Source organism: Oncorhynchus masou, chromosome 4 (genome assembly GCF_036934945.1).
Source record: "Oncorhynchus masou masou isolate Uvic2021 chromosome 4, UVic_Omas_1.1, whole genome shotgun sequence".
NCBI classification, from domain to species: domain Eukaryota; kingdom Metazoa; phylum Chordata; class Actinopteri; order Salmoniformes; family Salmonidae; genus Oncorhynchus; species Oncorhynchus masou.
The window spans coordinates 10005283-10021998 of NC_088215.1; the positions used below are offsets into that span (position 1 = coordinate 10005283).

The 16716-nt window shown below is 44.3% G+C and overlaps 1 protein-coding gene across 1 annotated transcript in view; it reads left to right on the forward strand.

Moving 5' to 3' along the window:
* The first annotated feature begins 7158 nt into the window (after positions 1-7158).
* LOC135523464 (junction plakoglobin-like) overlaps positions 7159-16716 on the forward strand; it is a 30355-nt gene continuing 20797 nt past the window's right edge. Inside the window, exon 1 of the mRNA XM_064950154.1 lies at positions 7159-7296. The gene's annotated coding sequence lies outside the window, so the exon portion shown is untranslated. The remainder of the gene's footprint in view (positions 7297-16716) is intronic.

Here is a 16716-nt window from a genome sequence, read left to right on the forward strand (position 1 = left end):
AATAAGCTTGACCTACTTCCTATATTTCATGTTGATGCTGTTTATTGACTTTCTTAGATATTATTTATGGTTATATTCATACTTATTTTTGAAAGATACGATTGGAAGGTACAAATGGGTACCGATATATATTGTGAGAAATGTGTAAAAGACCCATTTGCTGTGCAATTGTACCACTCCCAAAACAGCAGGAACACTTATGAGCTTGATGTTTCTCCCATTCTAAAGATGGGCTTCATCTCTCTCCTACTCTATATCTAGATCCTCCCACACTCCTTAAGATGCCTACACTGAGTTGGAGCAACAAATTATAGACTATTTTAACCCCCAGAGAGAACCACCAGACCCCTTAGGGAATGCATCCATCTGACCCTAAACAAAACACACACACACACACACACACACACACCAGTGGGCAGGACGCTGAGGGGAGGATGCCTTATAATGGCTGGAATGGAGGCAATGGATTGGTATGAACCACATGGAAACCACGTGTTTGTTGTGTTTGATACCATTCCATCGACTCCATTCCAGCCATTATTATGAGTCGTCCTCCTCTCAGCAGCCTCCACTGACACACACACACACACACACACACACGGCGGCGCTGATATATGGAGTAAAGCAGTATTTGAATGTGCAGTGCTTTGATGCGTAGGCTACTGTCTACCTCTAGTGGCTAAAGTCATGTACAGAAATGTACAGTAAAAACACAAAGCAATGCATTGACTATTCTTGATACACACGGGAAACTTACCATTAGCTACAGTGAAAAACCCAGCAGCATTGCCGTTCTTGACACAAACCAGTGCACCTGGCACCTACTACCATACCCCGTTCAAAGGCACTTAGATATTTTTTTGTCTTGCCCATTTACCCTCTGAATGGCAAACATACATAATCTATATCTCAATTGTCTCAAGGCTTAAAAATCCTTCTTTAACCTGTCTCCTCCCCTTCATCTACACTGATTGAAGTTGATTTAACAAGTGACATCAATAAGTGATCATAGCTTTCACCTGGATAGTCTTTGTTAGGGAAAGAGCTGGTGTCCTTAATGTTTTGTACACTCAGTATATATATATATATATATATATATATATATATATATATATATATATATATATATATATATATATATATACTATATACACTGCTCAAAAAAATAAAGGGAACACTTAAACAACACAATGTAACTCCAAGTCAATCACACTTCTGTGAAATCAAACTGTCCACTTAGTAAGCAACACTGATTGACAATACATTTCACATGCTGTTGTGCAAATGGAATAGACAACATGTGGAAATTATAGGCAATTAGCAAGACACCCCCAATAAAGGAGTGGTTCTGCAGGTGGTAACTACAGACCACTTCTCAGTTCCTATGCTTCCTGGCTGATGTTTTGGTCACTTTTGAATGCTGCTGGTGCTTTCACTCTAGTGGTAGCATGAGATGGAGTCTACAACCCACACAAGTGGCTCAGGTAGCGCAGCTCATCCAGGATGGCACATCAATGCGAGCTGTGGCAAGGTTTGCTGTGTCTGTCAGCGTAGTGTTCAGAGCATGGAGGCCCTACCAGGAGACAGGCCAGTACATCAGGAGACGTGGAGGAGGCCGTAGGAGGGCAACAACCCAGCAGCAGGACCTCTACCTCCGCCTTTGTGCAAGGAGGAGCAGGAGGAGCACTGCCAGAGCCCTGCAAAATGACCTCCAGCAGGCCACAAATGTGCATGTGTCTGCTCAAACAGTCAGAAACAGACTCCATGAGGGTGGTATGAGGGCCTGACGTCCACAGGTGGGGGTTGTGCTTACAGCCCAACACCGTGCAGGACGTTTGGCATTTGCCAGAGAACACCAAGATTGGCAAATTCGCCACTGATGCCCTGTGCTCTTCACAGATGAAAGCAGGTTCACACTGAGCACATGTGACAGACGTGACAGTCTGGAGACGCCGTGGAGAACGTTCTGCTGCCTGCAACATCCTCCAGCATGACCGGTTTGGTGGTGGGTCAGTCATGGTGTGGGGTGGCATTTCTTTGGGGGGCCGCACAGCCCTCCATGTGCTCGCCAGAGGTAGCCTGACTGCCATTTGGTACCGAGATGAGATCCTCAGACCCCTTGTAAGACCATATGCTGGTGCGGTTGGCCCTGGGTTCCTCCTAATGCAAGACAATGCCCGACCTCATGTGGCTGGAGTGTGTCAGCAGTTCCTGCAAGAGGTAGGCATTGATGCTATGGACTGGCCCGGCCGTTCCCAGACCTGAATCCAATTGAGCACATCTGGGACATCATGTCTCGCTCCATCCACCAGACTGTCCAGGAGTTGGCGAATGCTTTAGTCCAGGTCTGGGAGGAGATCCCTCAGGAGACCATCCGCCACCACATCAGGAGCATGCCCAGGCGTTGTAGGGAGGTCATACAGGCACGTGGAGGCCATACACACTACTGAGCCTCATTTTGACTTGTTTTAAGGACATTACATCAAAGTTGGATCAGCCTGTAGTGTGGTTTTCCACTTTAAGTTTGAGTGTGACTCCAAATCCAGACCTCCATGGGTTGATAAATGTGATTTCCATTGATTATTTTTGTGTGATTTTGTTGTCAGCACATTCAACTATGTAAAGAAAAAAGTATTTAATAAAAAGATTTCATTCATTCAGATCTAGGATGAGTTATTTTAGTGTTCCCTTGATTTTTTTGAGCAGTGTATAATATGCCATTTAGCAGATGCTTTTATCCAAAGCAACAGTCATGCATGCATACATTTTACATATGGTTGGCACTGGGATCAACCCCACTGCCCTGGCTTTACAAGCAACATGCTCTACCAACTGAGTTACAAAGGATATTATAGATTTATCACACACACTCTGTCATAGCTGTTGCATGTTAAACAATCCGATTTATAGACTATATTATTATCCATATTAATCCACCAAAAAAATCATTGGTACTTGAACCTCTCTACACTATAATCACTTGAACATGTTTTAATGCATCACCGGGGGCAAACTACCTGCCCTCCAGGACACCTACACCACCCGATGTTACAGGAAGGCCATAAAGATCATCAAGGACAACAACCACCTGAGCCACTGCCTGTTCACCCCGCTATCATCCAGAAGGCGAGGTCAGTACAGGTGCATCAAAGCTGGGACCGAGAGACTGAAAAACAGCTTCTATCTCAAGGCCATCAGGCTGTTAAACAGCCACCACTAACATTGAGTGGCTGCTGCCAACACCCTGACTCCACTCCAGCCACTTTAATAATGGGAATTGATGGGAAATGATGTAAAATATATCACTAGCCACTTTAAACAATGCTACCTAATATAATGTTTACATACCCTACATTATTAATCTCATATGTATATGTATATACTGTACTCTATATCATCTACTGCATCCTTATGTAATACATGTATCACTAGCCACTTTAACTATGCCACTTTGTTTACATACTCATCTCATATGTATATACTGTACTCGATACCATCTACTGTATCTTGCCTATGCTGCTCTGTACCATCACTCATTCATATATCTTTATGTACATATTCTTTATCCCCTTACACTTGTGTGTATAAGACAGTAGATTAGGAATTGTTAGTTAGATTACTTGTTGGTTATTACTGCATTGTCGGAACTAGAAGCACAAGCATTTCGCTACACTTGCATTAACATCTGCTAACCATGTGTATGTGACAAATAAAATTTGATTTGATTTGATGTAGCAGAGTAGTCTAATTCTGCCTTGTGGGGTGAGATCCTATATTGCTTCCCACTGTCCATTCTTCCACATTAAACACAAGACGACAGTGTCTCACATTGGGGAAACAGCCATTAATAATTTACAACACTCTCCATCAATCCAGCCAGTGAGCCGATGGGGCTGGTCCGGTCCTGGACTGGCGGCCTCATCCTCTCCCAAGGACAATGGGGCCATTTCCTGTCGGGTGTAAAATCAGAGACAGTGGAGTATTGTGAGGCAGGACATCATATCAGCCAGCCATGACCTTGGAGTGAAAGGCTGACTCAGTCATATACACTGAGATTCATTGGTCCATTTGCTTTGAGGTCGGAAAGGGCTGATTGGTCACTGGCACCCAAATGCAGTCATCAGAATGTTCAGATGACCCCCTGTGTAGAAAGTTCAGAGCAGCTACAAGCCTTACTACAAGCCAATGAATACATCTGTGATATCGCGTAGAAGGAGGCATTGTGGTGTGTGTGCGTGCATGCGTGTGTGAACGCGAGAGAGAGAGAGAGAGAGAGAGAGAGAGAGAGAGAGAGAGAGAGAGAGGACAGAGGTACAGGGTGTGTTATGCTTGCCCATACAAGAAAACCAAATGGATGTTCTGTTTTTGATTCTGGAGAAAATCTTTTGAAACTCTACCTCAATGGTCGCATTTTAACAAAGAGTCAATACCCGTCTTTGAAGGCCCCAAAACAGGTGGCAAGACAGAGTCATAAACCCACATGAACCCCACACTTTAATTCCTCCTGGCTAATATTCAAGGACAAGGCATGCAGTGTTTAAACAATAGGACCATTCATCTCACTGAAAATCCTACGGCCACTTATCCACAATATCCAGTAATCTGTAAAGAAAGCTTAGCAGAGTTAATGATATAGAACTGATTTGAAACAAATGAAGGGCATTTTATTATTGTAATACACAATTGTAATCATGTTACACAGCATCGGAATGAATTTAAAGTGAGTTCTTGTGATATGAACAATCATGTGATCTCTTGAGCCAAAGTCTAAGTTTTGATTCACGAATGGACCGGTCAAACCAGATCTCAACTTTGGGAGAAATTGCAGGTTCCCTGACCAGAAAGTTGTCGATACATTCTTCCTAATAGGTTTACATGTTAGGTTCTAATAGGTTCACTCACAACGGCAATTTACTAAGAGTAGGCTAGGCAACACAGACACAAAGTAAATAAGCTTGTGACGAGAAGTGTCAATTAGCCCTAATGCTTTCAGACATTCGTCTGTCAACCACACACATGCTTTTACACCCAGACGTATGGCCTATATAATCAGCAGCACTGACCCAATATGCCGTGCCACCGGCCCTGGCCCCTGTCTCATCCAGGCTAGGGGTATAGAATATGGCTGTCACAATGGACAGCTAGCTGCTAGCCTGACAACAATACACCCCGAGGCAGGATATGGACTGACCTATTTCAGTCTGTCCTACAGCATTGGAGAGAGAAACCCTTTCCACATGCTCACTTTCTCTCTGTCACTTTCCTCACGTAACCAAATACTCTCATCTTTTCGAGACTCCTAACACCATGCAGGATGTCACTTTTAGTAAGTTGTGGATAACAATTCAAACTCTCTCCGTGCCCACTGAGAAAGTTTTTTTTCTCAAAAAGACGAAAGAGAGCGCGAATGTGAGTTAAAATTATGGATCCAGATTTATCTGGTCTCTTGCACTTTCTCCTTCTCCCTATCTCATGACCTTAGATGGGTGTCTAGCGGCAACAACACCCCATCCTCACGGTCTTGGATGAAGTCTGTGTGATTTTCCTCGGGAAAAAAAGCAGAAAAAGCTGACAATAAAAACAAAGCAGAAGTGCCTGGTTACATTAAATCCATGGTGAATGTCACAGATGTTTGTGGTTTGTATGAGTGTATTTGTGTGGGCTGTCTCCATGGTGAATGTCACAGATGTTTGTGGTTTGTATGAGTGTATTTGTGTGGGCTGTCTCCATGGTGAATGTCACAGATGTTTGTGGTTTGTATGAGTGTATTTGTGTGGGCTGTCTCCATGGTGAATGCCACAGATGTTTGTGGTTTGTATGAGTGTATTTGTGTGGGCTGTCTCCATGGTGAATGTCACAGATGTTTGTGGTTTGTATGAGTGTATTTGTGTGGGCTGTCTCCATGGTGAAAGTCACAGATGTTTGTGGTTTGTATGAGTGTATTTGTGTGGGCTGTCTCCATGGTGAATGTCACAGATGTTTGTGGTTTGTATGAGTGTATTTGTATGGGCTGTCTCCATGGTGAATGTCACAGATGTTTGTGGTTTGTATGAGTGTATTTGTGTGGGCTGTCTCCATGGTGAATGTCACAGATGTTTGTGGTTTGTATGAGTGTATTTGTGTGGGCTGTCTCCATGGTGAATGTCACAGATGTTTGTGGAGTGTATTTGTGCGCAGTGGTGTAAAGTACTTAAGTCAAATACTTTAAAGTACTACTTAAGTAGCTTTTTGGGGCATTTGTACTTTACTTCACTATTTATATTTCTGACAACTTTTACTATGACTTCATTACATTCTCAAAGAAAATAATGTACTTTTTACTTCATACATTTTCCCTGACACCCAAAAGTACTAGTAACATTTTTAAATACATAGCAGGACAGGGAAATTGACAAATTCATGCACTTATCAAGGGAACCTCCCTTGTCATCCCTACTGCCTCTGATTTGACGGACTCACTAAACACACATGCTTTGTTTGTAAATGACGTCTGAGTGTTGGTGTGCCCAGGCTATCTGTAAATACATTTTAAAAAACAAAAAAATGGTGGCGTCTGGTTTGCTTAATATAAGGAATTTTACGTTATTAATAGTTTGACTTTGAATTCTTAAGTATATCTAAAACCAAATACTTTTAGACTTTACTCAAGTGATTTACTTTAGTGATTTAACTGGGTGACTTTCACTTTTACTAGAGTCATTTTCTATTAAGGTGTCTTTACTTTTTCCACCGCTGTGGGCTGTCTTCTCTATAAAAATGTGATGCGATTTTATGCCACCACTTCGCGACATAAAAGCTAGTCTACCCATGTGACTCACCTTTCTGTCTAGGCAAGTTTCATGACGAAGCCCAAGGTGTGGCCGTTCTGTAGTCTACTTTCTCACACAGGTAGACTAATGCCCTGTGTGTGAGCAGGCCATGCTAACCACTAACATTTTATCCTTCGTTGTAAATTCGAAAACAAAACAACAATGTTTTAGTAATGTTGTTGACCAAAAATACGTTTGGGAAACAACATTAATATTCATATTACTGTATAGACCCAAGTAACGCCACATTTGTTTTGTTCTGGCCAATTGCGTTTACATTCCAAATTGTGGAGAAGTGAAGGGTGGGGTCGACAACACTGGTAAGAGAGGCGGAGTCGCTGGTGTTAGGCTTTTTACTCATTGTTCTGAGTATCATCCTACCGCAGTTGAGGTGAGGCAGAGGGGACAAAGTATATCGTTGGTAAAGTCTGTTTGTGGACCTGCGTAGACTTTGGAATATTCGAAACAATTTATTGTATTTTGACAGGTAAGAAAGATATGTATTTATTGTCACATTCCCGTGTATTGACAGTCTTCGGAGAGAGAGTAAATTCGTGTCAAGTGAGTCGAGTGGGATAGGATACAGTTTCTCCATTCCTGTGTTGCGCTTGTCTCTAAACTGGAAACACGATTCTCCAGCGTTCCATAAATGTTCTTCCCGGTCTGGATACAATGTCTCCGTCAATTTTTGTATTTGTCTCTGTACTTGATGGCAGAATAGCGTAATGTTCCTTTCCTATTGTCAAGTGTCTAGTCGCCACCCAAACGTCGTTAAAGTCGGACATTTAGTTATCGTGGGTGTATGCATTACGCCGATACCGTTGCAAAACGTTATGCAACAGAAACCGTTTACTCCTTCCTGCCTGTTTAAGAGCAAATGTTTTTAGTTTGCCGCAACAAGGTTTTGTCAAACGCTGTTCCTGCCAAATAGATGCGCCAACATTTTTTGGGGACAAACTATTATAACTTAACATCATGCAAATTTCAATAGAATAAAGCTTATTAAAGTGATCAGTGATACTAACAAGAGCAGTGTGCGGTTTCCTTTATCCTTCAGTAGAATAGAGCTGAAAGTCATTCGTGGTGTGACAGTACACAGCAGAGAGTGAGAGACGATCGAAGTTTGTCTACCCCTCATCCATTGTCAAATCCACTGCCACCCTAGTCAGGGCCAAAGCTATGTCCTACAGAAGACTATACAACAAATTCTTATTTACAATGACGGCCAAACCCGGACGACGCTGGGCCAATTGTGCGCCGCCCTATTGGACTCCAATCACGGCCGGGTGTGATACAGCCTGGATTTGAACTAGGGACTGTAGTGGCACCTCTTGCACCTAACCACTGTGCCACTCGGGAGCCCCTAGTATGTAATCTCTATTCAAGGGTTCAGCTGGGGGCTTTGACAACCCCAGTGAGTTGGGGGTGGGGCATGACATGAGTTCCTGCATGGGTCAGGATGAATAATACTGATCAACAATGAGGCATTGATACCAAAATGTCCTTACAAGACCTTCACACCTACAATACATTCTCTTTTAGGGCAGTTCAGATCCAGAAGGGAACCAGTGCCAGTAATGTCCAGGTCTTTGTCCCAATTGGCACCCTATTCCCTATATAGTGCACTACTACTTTTCAAGGCCCATTGGACACAAACCAGGTGTTCAGGCTGATGACATTATCCATACCAGTGAACCTCTGTTGCCTCATACTTCATCTTTGACCAAAGGGAACCATATGCCATTAGTTACAGTAGCTTTACTACCCCACTCTATGCCACTGCGATAACAGAGCACAGATCCTCTCATTTTATTTCACAAGTAAATCCACTTTCAACATGCAACCCGAAATAACATTATCTCGTTCGCTCATCTTACGTGGTTTAGTCTTTTCAAATACTCCCAAGACCAACTTTTAATAATTGTCCAAGTCAAATTTGACATGGCACCGCCTGGCATTAGAGCTGTACAGATGTCTGTCAAAATGGAGAGCTCCCTCCTCTCACACCAGTCATGATCATGCCATTCCAATGACCAGAAACAACCAAGAACAATGGCATCAAAACAAGTTTTTTTGGGGGGGGTGGGTTGCAGCTGGGGTCATACTGGCGCTAATCCTCCCCCTTACTTAATTCCTTGATATTGGCCAACAATGGGATTACTGACGACTCAACCGACTCCATATATCTCCTTGTCTTTCTTTTCCTTCCTTCCTTGCTTCCCCCCCCCCCCCATCATGGTGTCTTGTTCCATGCGTCTCTAACTTGGTCCCATGTTTGCCACTTCTCAAATGTGACCCTTCCCTGCCTAATTCTCCTCCCTCTTCTTGACTTCAGTCTCTCTCCTCACCCCATGCCCTCTCTCCCCGGTGGCGCCTGAGCACCACAGAGAGCTCCGTTACGCCGCAGAACCTAATCGGACCACGCGTGGGACCAGGCCTCGGTGCCAATGTGTGTATCCAGGTTGAGTGTGTTTGCGTGCATGTGTAGGCTACATATGGGGGTGGAAGATTGGGATTATTTTTCTGGTCAGCCATGATATGGACTCGTCTTCTATCTGGGGTTAAAGAGGAGGTGGGGCGATAGCGGCCTAATCTCCGAAGGGTTAAATCAACCGGACAGGGGCTTAAGATATCTTCAGACAATGCTGTTATCAACCCAAAGCAGATTTACTCTGACTTCTACCCTCCCCTTTGCCACCATTTAAAAAAGAGTTTCATAGAACAAAGACAAAAATCACTATCTTTTGATATGTTATCCCCAGACTAAAGGCGACTTCCATATTGGACGGCTGTTGCAAATGTCAAGGACATTTACACAAGGGCAGACCAGAAGATATGAAGTAGTAAAGCCTGTCGATGCAAAACAGCAGGGAGGTCTGACGCCTGAGCCCTCTAAGTTGGAGAATGCTATGATTTAAGCACGCGAGAGAGGCCCAAAGCGTCTTGGAAGCCAGTCATCAGTGGAGTGGCAGAGGTGGCACGATATGAAAGACTCCATCCAAGCTGGCGTCGCCCGGGCGACCAACACAGCTGTGCTCCTATTACCATCATGAATATGAGTTATTCACTCAATACATTTTTTCCCCGGGGTGGCCTAACAACCGTTTCTCCCCATCACTTGGTGCTCTGGAAGTCTGGTACTACTCTGCCAACTGTATTATTTTCAAGTCGGCTCCTATCAGACAGCTCTTCATAAACCACCAGGCCACATCTGCTGACGGCATGCTGGAAATAGCTGCATCCATTACTGTCTGTTTCTTTTATGAATATATTACCTTTTGATCTTTTTTTTTCTTTCATTCCTGACACAATTTCACAAGAAGGGAGGGACTGGATTCCTGAATCCATGGGTGACTTAAACACAGGTTTTACAGTTGGGCTGGTTCGTTTAGCCTACACTCAGCAGTGCTTCTCAGTAAGTCGACTTGGATGATTACTCCTCGTCATTGCCGTGGTGTCCCTCTTCACCCTGCTCTCATCTCCCACTTCCTACTCATCTGTTTAATTGCACTCCAATGAGCAGGGAGAGGAGAAGGGAGAAAGTGCGGGTGCGGTGGAAAAGCAACGCTAGCGACTGGGAATTCTTCCCCGTCGAGACGCCGTATCAGAGAAGAGACTCATCATCCTCGAGAGGAGTGACTATAATTCACACACAGATATGAAGTGTCTGTTGCGATGATTGACGTGTGGCGTGTAGGTGGCCTTTATGGAAGCAACGCCTCACAATAACCTCACTACACCAAGGAAAGAAAGAAAAAGGTTATTTGTAATTCTTCCGTCCGTGCTTCAGTCCCCTGTCGTCTTTTGTGTTGGTCACGGTTTACACAAATAACTTTTTTTTTTAAAGTGGAAGCCTAAACACTGCAGGTAAATGCAACTACTCCAGCTTCCCCTCCAAAGATGTCTGGTACAGGCTTAGTCAGACTAACTTCTTGTGGGGGGGGTGGTATTCTTTAGCGTCCCCTCAAATGGAATCCTCCCCGCTCTCCCTAGCCTCCCCTCCCGCCTCTGATCTTTCTGAAATATTCATCATCTGTCGTATTGCCTCAATGCTCACCAGTACAGCCATGCATATATCCAGTATCCACGCTGCAGCAGGCGAAGCCTCCCCACTAACCCTAAAGGGGGGCTTTAGACCAAGCGAACCTCGCTGTCCAGACCATGACGGACATCCATTCTAGTTGCTCTGTGCAAAACTCTTGTATAGTCCCCCCAATCACTGAGAAACTGAGTTCACTATAGAAACACTTATTTCCATTCACTCCCATTGACATCCTCCCATTCACCCTAGATATTGTGACACACGCCTCCTTGTCCATTCTTCCTCCATACAGAGTAATTGTGGACAGCAGCCCAGCATGTTACATCAGAGGTCATGCAGCATCAGAGGTCATGCAGCATCGTCCTTCCTTGCAGTGACAACACAGCCTCCCGTTACTCCCTACAAGAGCCAGGAGCCTGCTGGTTCTCCGTTCTACCTGATAATTAATTGAGCACACCTGGTGTCCCAGGTCTAAATCGGTCCTTGGTTAGAGGGGAACAATGGAGGGGGGGAGCAGTGGAACTGGCTTCGGGTCCAGAGTTGAGTTTGAGGGCTCTATAACAATGGAGACGGGGGAAACACACTGTCGTTGTTACATCAGAGAAGCCACGCAGACATGAAGGCCTAGTTCTACCGCTACACACTTTCTTCCTTCCCTGCTTCCCTTCTCTGTGTAATCTGATCCAACTCTGCACTTCCACACCTCGGAGACAACACTGACCGCCTATAATTCTTAGTGCTTGGAGCGTACAGGGGGTAACATGAATTACCCAACTAGCTCGTCCCAATCTGCGGCAACTGTATGCCCTCTGGTCTGGTGTGATACACTTTCGACACATCTACTGATCTAAGCCTAATTAGAATGATTATTTAATCAGTTACTGGTTTAGACATTATTGTGTTACACGGTCAAATAGAACCTACATTGACTTGTTGAATGACTTGCAAGTCATTGTTTCTTTTTATTTGCCAGTTGACTGCTAGCTGTATTCCAGGCTGTTTTCCAGGGTATGTCAATTAACACAATAACATTAGCTAAGGCATTGCATTTCTCCCGATGAATCACTGCTAATGACACCATGTAGCTGCTGTAATGTAAAACCATGCTGTTACCGTCTTGGAACTGTCCACTGTTTTCTAATGCTGTCACTGTATTTAGCTAGGATGGTAATGAATCATTTCGTCAAGTCCAGTAAGCCAAACTCTAAAACTCAAGACTAGGCCTAATCCTCAATTTGAAAGTCCGAGAGGCTTCATGCTTTGACTCTTGAAAGCATATTATAAACAGACGTAAAATGTCTTTGACACGCGGGTTCTCTTAGACGTGGATGTTCATAGAATCCGATATCGTCCCCTCTTTCAAGTTGGAGAATGTGTGCTTGCGCTCTGTTTCACATGCGATCCTGCCAGCAGGGCCCTGCTTTGTGTACTTAAGCCTTTCAATGTGCCTGACTGTAGTGGGGGTTTGGTATGCTAGTGGAGCCGAGAGGGGAGTTCCATCAACTGGCTGTTATCGGTGGACTGATAAATGGACTGTAAGAAAGTAGCTGGAACATTTTTGAAAATGTATTTCAGCTTTATTTAACTAGGTAGGCCAGTTGAGATCAAGTTCTCATTTACAACTGCAACCTGGCCAAGATAAAGCAAAGCAGTGCAACAAAAACAACAGTTACAAACAAACGTACAGTCAAAAACACAATAGAAAAATCTATGTACAGTGTGTGTGCAAATGTAGAAGATTAGGGAGGTAAGGCAATAGAGCGCTATTTACAGATTGGCTGTGTACAGTGATCGGTACGCTGCTCTGACAGCTGATGCTTAGAGAGGGAGATTTGTCTCCAGCTTCAGTGCCTTTTTATTTGATTTATTTTTTAAAGAAATGCAATTTGTTCCAGGCATTGGCAGCAGGGAACTGGAAGGAACGGCGACCAAAGTGGGTGTTGGCTTTGGGGATGACCAGTGAGCTGAGATAAGGCAGTGCTTTACCTAGCAAAGACTTATAGATGACCTGGATCCAGTGGTTTGGCGACGAATATGTAGCGAGGGCCAGCCAACGAGAGCATACAGTTTGCAGTGGTGGGTAGTATATGGGGCTTTGGTGACAGAACAGATGGCACTGTAATAGACTACATCCAGTTTGCTGAGTAGAGTGTTGGAGGATTTTTGGTAAATTACATCGCCAAAGTCAAGGATCGGTAGGATAGTCAGTTTTACGAGGGTATGTTTGAGTGCAAATCAGACACTCATCAGGTCCCATTTTTGCAGTCTTTGGTCACACTCGGCCGGGGATCGAACTCACAACCTGGACTCTAACCTCAAGTCAAATTTTATTTGTCACATGCTCCGAATACAGCAGGTGTTGACCTTACCGTGAAATTCTTCCTTACAAGCCCCTTAACCAACAACGCAGTTAAGAAAATGGAGTTAAGAAAATATCTACTAAATAAACTAAAGTAAAAAATAACAATTAGGCTTTGACTTGATAAAATAACTAGGTTAGTCGAGGTAATTTGTACATGTAGGTAGGGGTAAAGTGACTGTAGATAATAATCAGCGAGTAGCAGCAGTGTAAAAACAAAAAGGGGGAGGGTGGTGTCAATGCAAATAGTTTGGGTTGCCATTTGATTGTTCTTATCTTGTCTTGTGGCTTGGGGGTAGAAGCTGTTAAGGAGCCTTTTGGACCTAGACTTGGTGCTCTGGTACCGCTTGCCGTGCTGTAGCAGAGAGAACAATCTATGACTAGGGTGACTGGAGTCTGACAATTTTTTGGGCCTTCCTCTGACACTGCCTTGTATATGGGTCCTGGATGGCAGGAAGTGATGTACTGGGCCATACGCACTACCCTCTGTAGCACTTTATGGTCGGATGCCAAACAGCTGCTATACCAGGCACTGATGCAACCGGACACGGTGCTCTCAATGGTGCAGCTGTATAACATTTTGAGGATGTGGGGACCCATGCCAAATCTTTTCAGTCTCCTGAGAGGGAAACAGTGTTTTGTCCTCATCATGGCTGTCTTAGTGTGTTTGGACCATGATAGTTTGTTGGTGATGTGGACACGATGGAACTTGATCAATGTGAATGGGGGTGTGTCCGGCCCTCCTTTTTCTGTAATCCATGATCATCTCCTTTGTCTTGCTCAAGTTGAGGGAGAGGTTGTCTTGCTCTAGGTTGAGGGCCACTGAAGTTGGTTTAAATAGAGTGTAGCTCACGCTCAAGTGGGAAGCATTCACCTTCTAAGTGAACATTCACAGATAGTTTCCTGCACCTTCAGGTTTGACTGATAACTGTAACTAGATATTGTCCCAACCCAGTTTTTTTATGTGGTTGTATCTACACGGGAAACAATTATCTCTGTGTAGCAAATGTCGTTGAGCCTATCCCTCTGACTGGGGAAACAACAATCCAGACCCCCGGTGCTGCTGAGTCATAGCCTGGTCTGACCGTGGAATAACCACAACTTCCTGTAGCGCACACAGGCGATCGATTAGCATCACGCTCCACACCGCTGCACATCCTCCCGTGTCGGTTTTTATACTCCACAGTTGGCCAATTAATCCCTATTTCTTCCAGTAGTCCCACAGTGGACAAAGTGACGGGTGAGTGGGAGAGTGTGAATAAGAGGGGGAGGTGGTGGTGAGCGGGTCCTGGCGGGGTTTAAGCTTTCTCTCAGCAGGCAAGCTGGACCAAAACCACCTACCAGACGCACACAGGGGTCACACAGCTGTGTGTGAACTGTGTCTAGGGAGCACTTACTGACCATGGCCTCTTAGCAGCGGAGCTGCAAATCTATTTGGAGAATTGGCAGGGATGTGGAGTTTTTTTTGGGGGGGGGGTCTTTTACAAATGTTCCATCCCGAGAATAAATCACTTTTCTCCTGGGTAACCCGGCATTTCTCAGCAGCTCCAAGCAGCTATGACTCCGCAGGACCAAGCTCGTCTCTGTCCTGGCACCCCAATGGCAGACCAGCCACCCCCCTGAAGCTAGGACAGCAGAGTCCCCGTCCATCTTTTCTGAAATCACCTGAAACCCTATCTCATTTAAGAGTATTTTAAATCAGCCACCCCCCCCCCCTTACTAGCTCTGTCTTTGTTGATAGCTACTTTATTGAGGGAAGGTGTACTCACTATGCCTGTGATATGTGGTTGTCCCACCGAGCCATCTTAAAATGAATGCACTAACTGTAAGTCGCTCTATATAAGAGTGTCTGCTAAATAACATTATTTCCTACCAAAACCGGAAGTGTCATATAAATGTTAGGGTTTGATTAGAGCTGTGCTCGGCATGAAAATTGAAGCCCGATACTACCTGAGCCAGATGAGCCAAACATTAAAGACATTTTATTAGCACACGCCCCAAAAAAAGGCCAAATGATTGTGCCGTTATACAATAGCCTACTGCACATGACGCACAACAGAAAAAGATCCAAGCCCATAGTTGTATTCGCTCTTCGGTAAATAAATATATTTTAAACCAGCTCCAGTAATATTTTTAATGGTGGGCTGTATTGTTGTGTTGCATGGACTGGAATTATGCACTTTGTTCAAACCATGACGCTGGGAGCAAACACGTATTGCTGGTGTAGGACATACAGCCTGTAAAGTTACATTTGAATTTTGAAATATAATATGGCCTATTTTTACATTTGTATAATTTTGATTTATTTATTTATTTCACATATTTAACCAGGTAAGCTAGTTGAGAACAAGTTCTCATTTGCAACTGCGACCTAGCCAAGATAAAGCATAGCAGTTCGACACATACAACAACACAGTTACACATGGAATAAACAAAACCTAGTCAATAATATGGTAGAAAAAAAGAAAAAAGTCGATATACAGTTAGTGCAAATTAGGTCAAATAAGGGAGTTAAGGCAATAAATAGGCCATGGTGGCGAAGTAATGACAATATAGCAATTATACACTGGAATGGTAGATGTGCAAAAGATGGATGTGCAAGTAGAGATACCGTGGTGCAAAATAAATACAGTATGGGGATGAGGTAGATGGGCTATGAACAGGTGCAGTGACCTGTGAGCTGCTCTGACAGCTGGTTCTTAAAGCTAGTGAGGGAGATGGGAATCTCCAGCTTCTGTGATTTTTTTTTGCAATTCGTTCCAGTCAGTGGCAGCAGAGAACGGGAAGGAAAGGCGACCAAAGGAGGAATTGGCTTTGGGGGTGACCAGTGAGATATACCTGCTGGAGCGCGTGCTACGAGTGGGTACTGCTATGGTGACCAGCGACGAGCTGAGATAGGGTGGGGTTTTACCTAGCAGAGACTTGTAGATAACCTGTAGCCAGTGGGTTTGGCGACAAGTATGAAGCGAGGGCCAGCCAATGAGAGCGTCGCAGTGGTGAGTAGTCGCAGTGGTGAGTAGTGTTTGGGGCTTTTGTGGCAAAACGGATGGCACTGTGATAGATTGCATCCAATTTGCTGAGTAGAGTGTTGGAGGCTATTTTATAGATGACATCGCCGAAGTCAAGGATCGGTAGGATGGTCAGTTTTACGAGGGTATGTTTGGCAGCATGAGTGAAGGAAGCTTTGTTGCGAAATAGGAAGCCGATTTAATTTTTGATTGGAGATGCTTAATGTGACTCTGGAAGGAGAGTTTACAGCCTAGCCAGACACCTAGGTATTTGTAGTTATCCACGTATTCTAAGTCAGCGCCGTCCAGAGTAGTAATGCTGGATGGGCGGGCAGGTGCAGGCAGCAATCGGTTGAATAGCATGCATTTAGTTTTATTTGCGTTTAAGAGCAGTTGGAGGCCACGGAAGGAGAGTTGTATGGCATTGAAGCTTGTTTGGAGGTTAGTTAACACAGTGTCCAAAGAAGGGACAGAAGTATACAGAATGGTGTCGTCTGC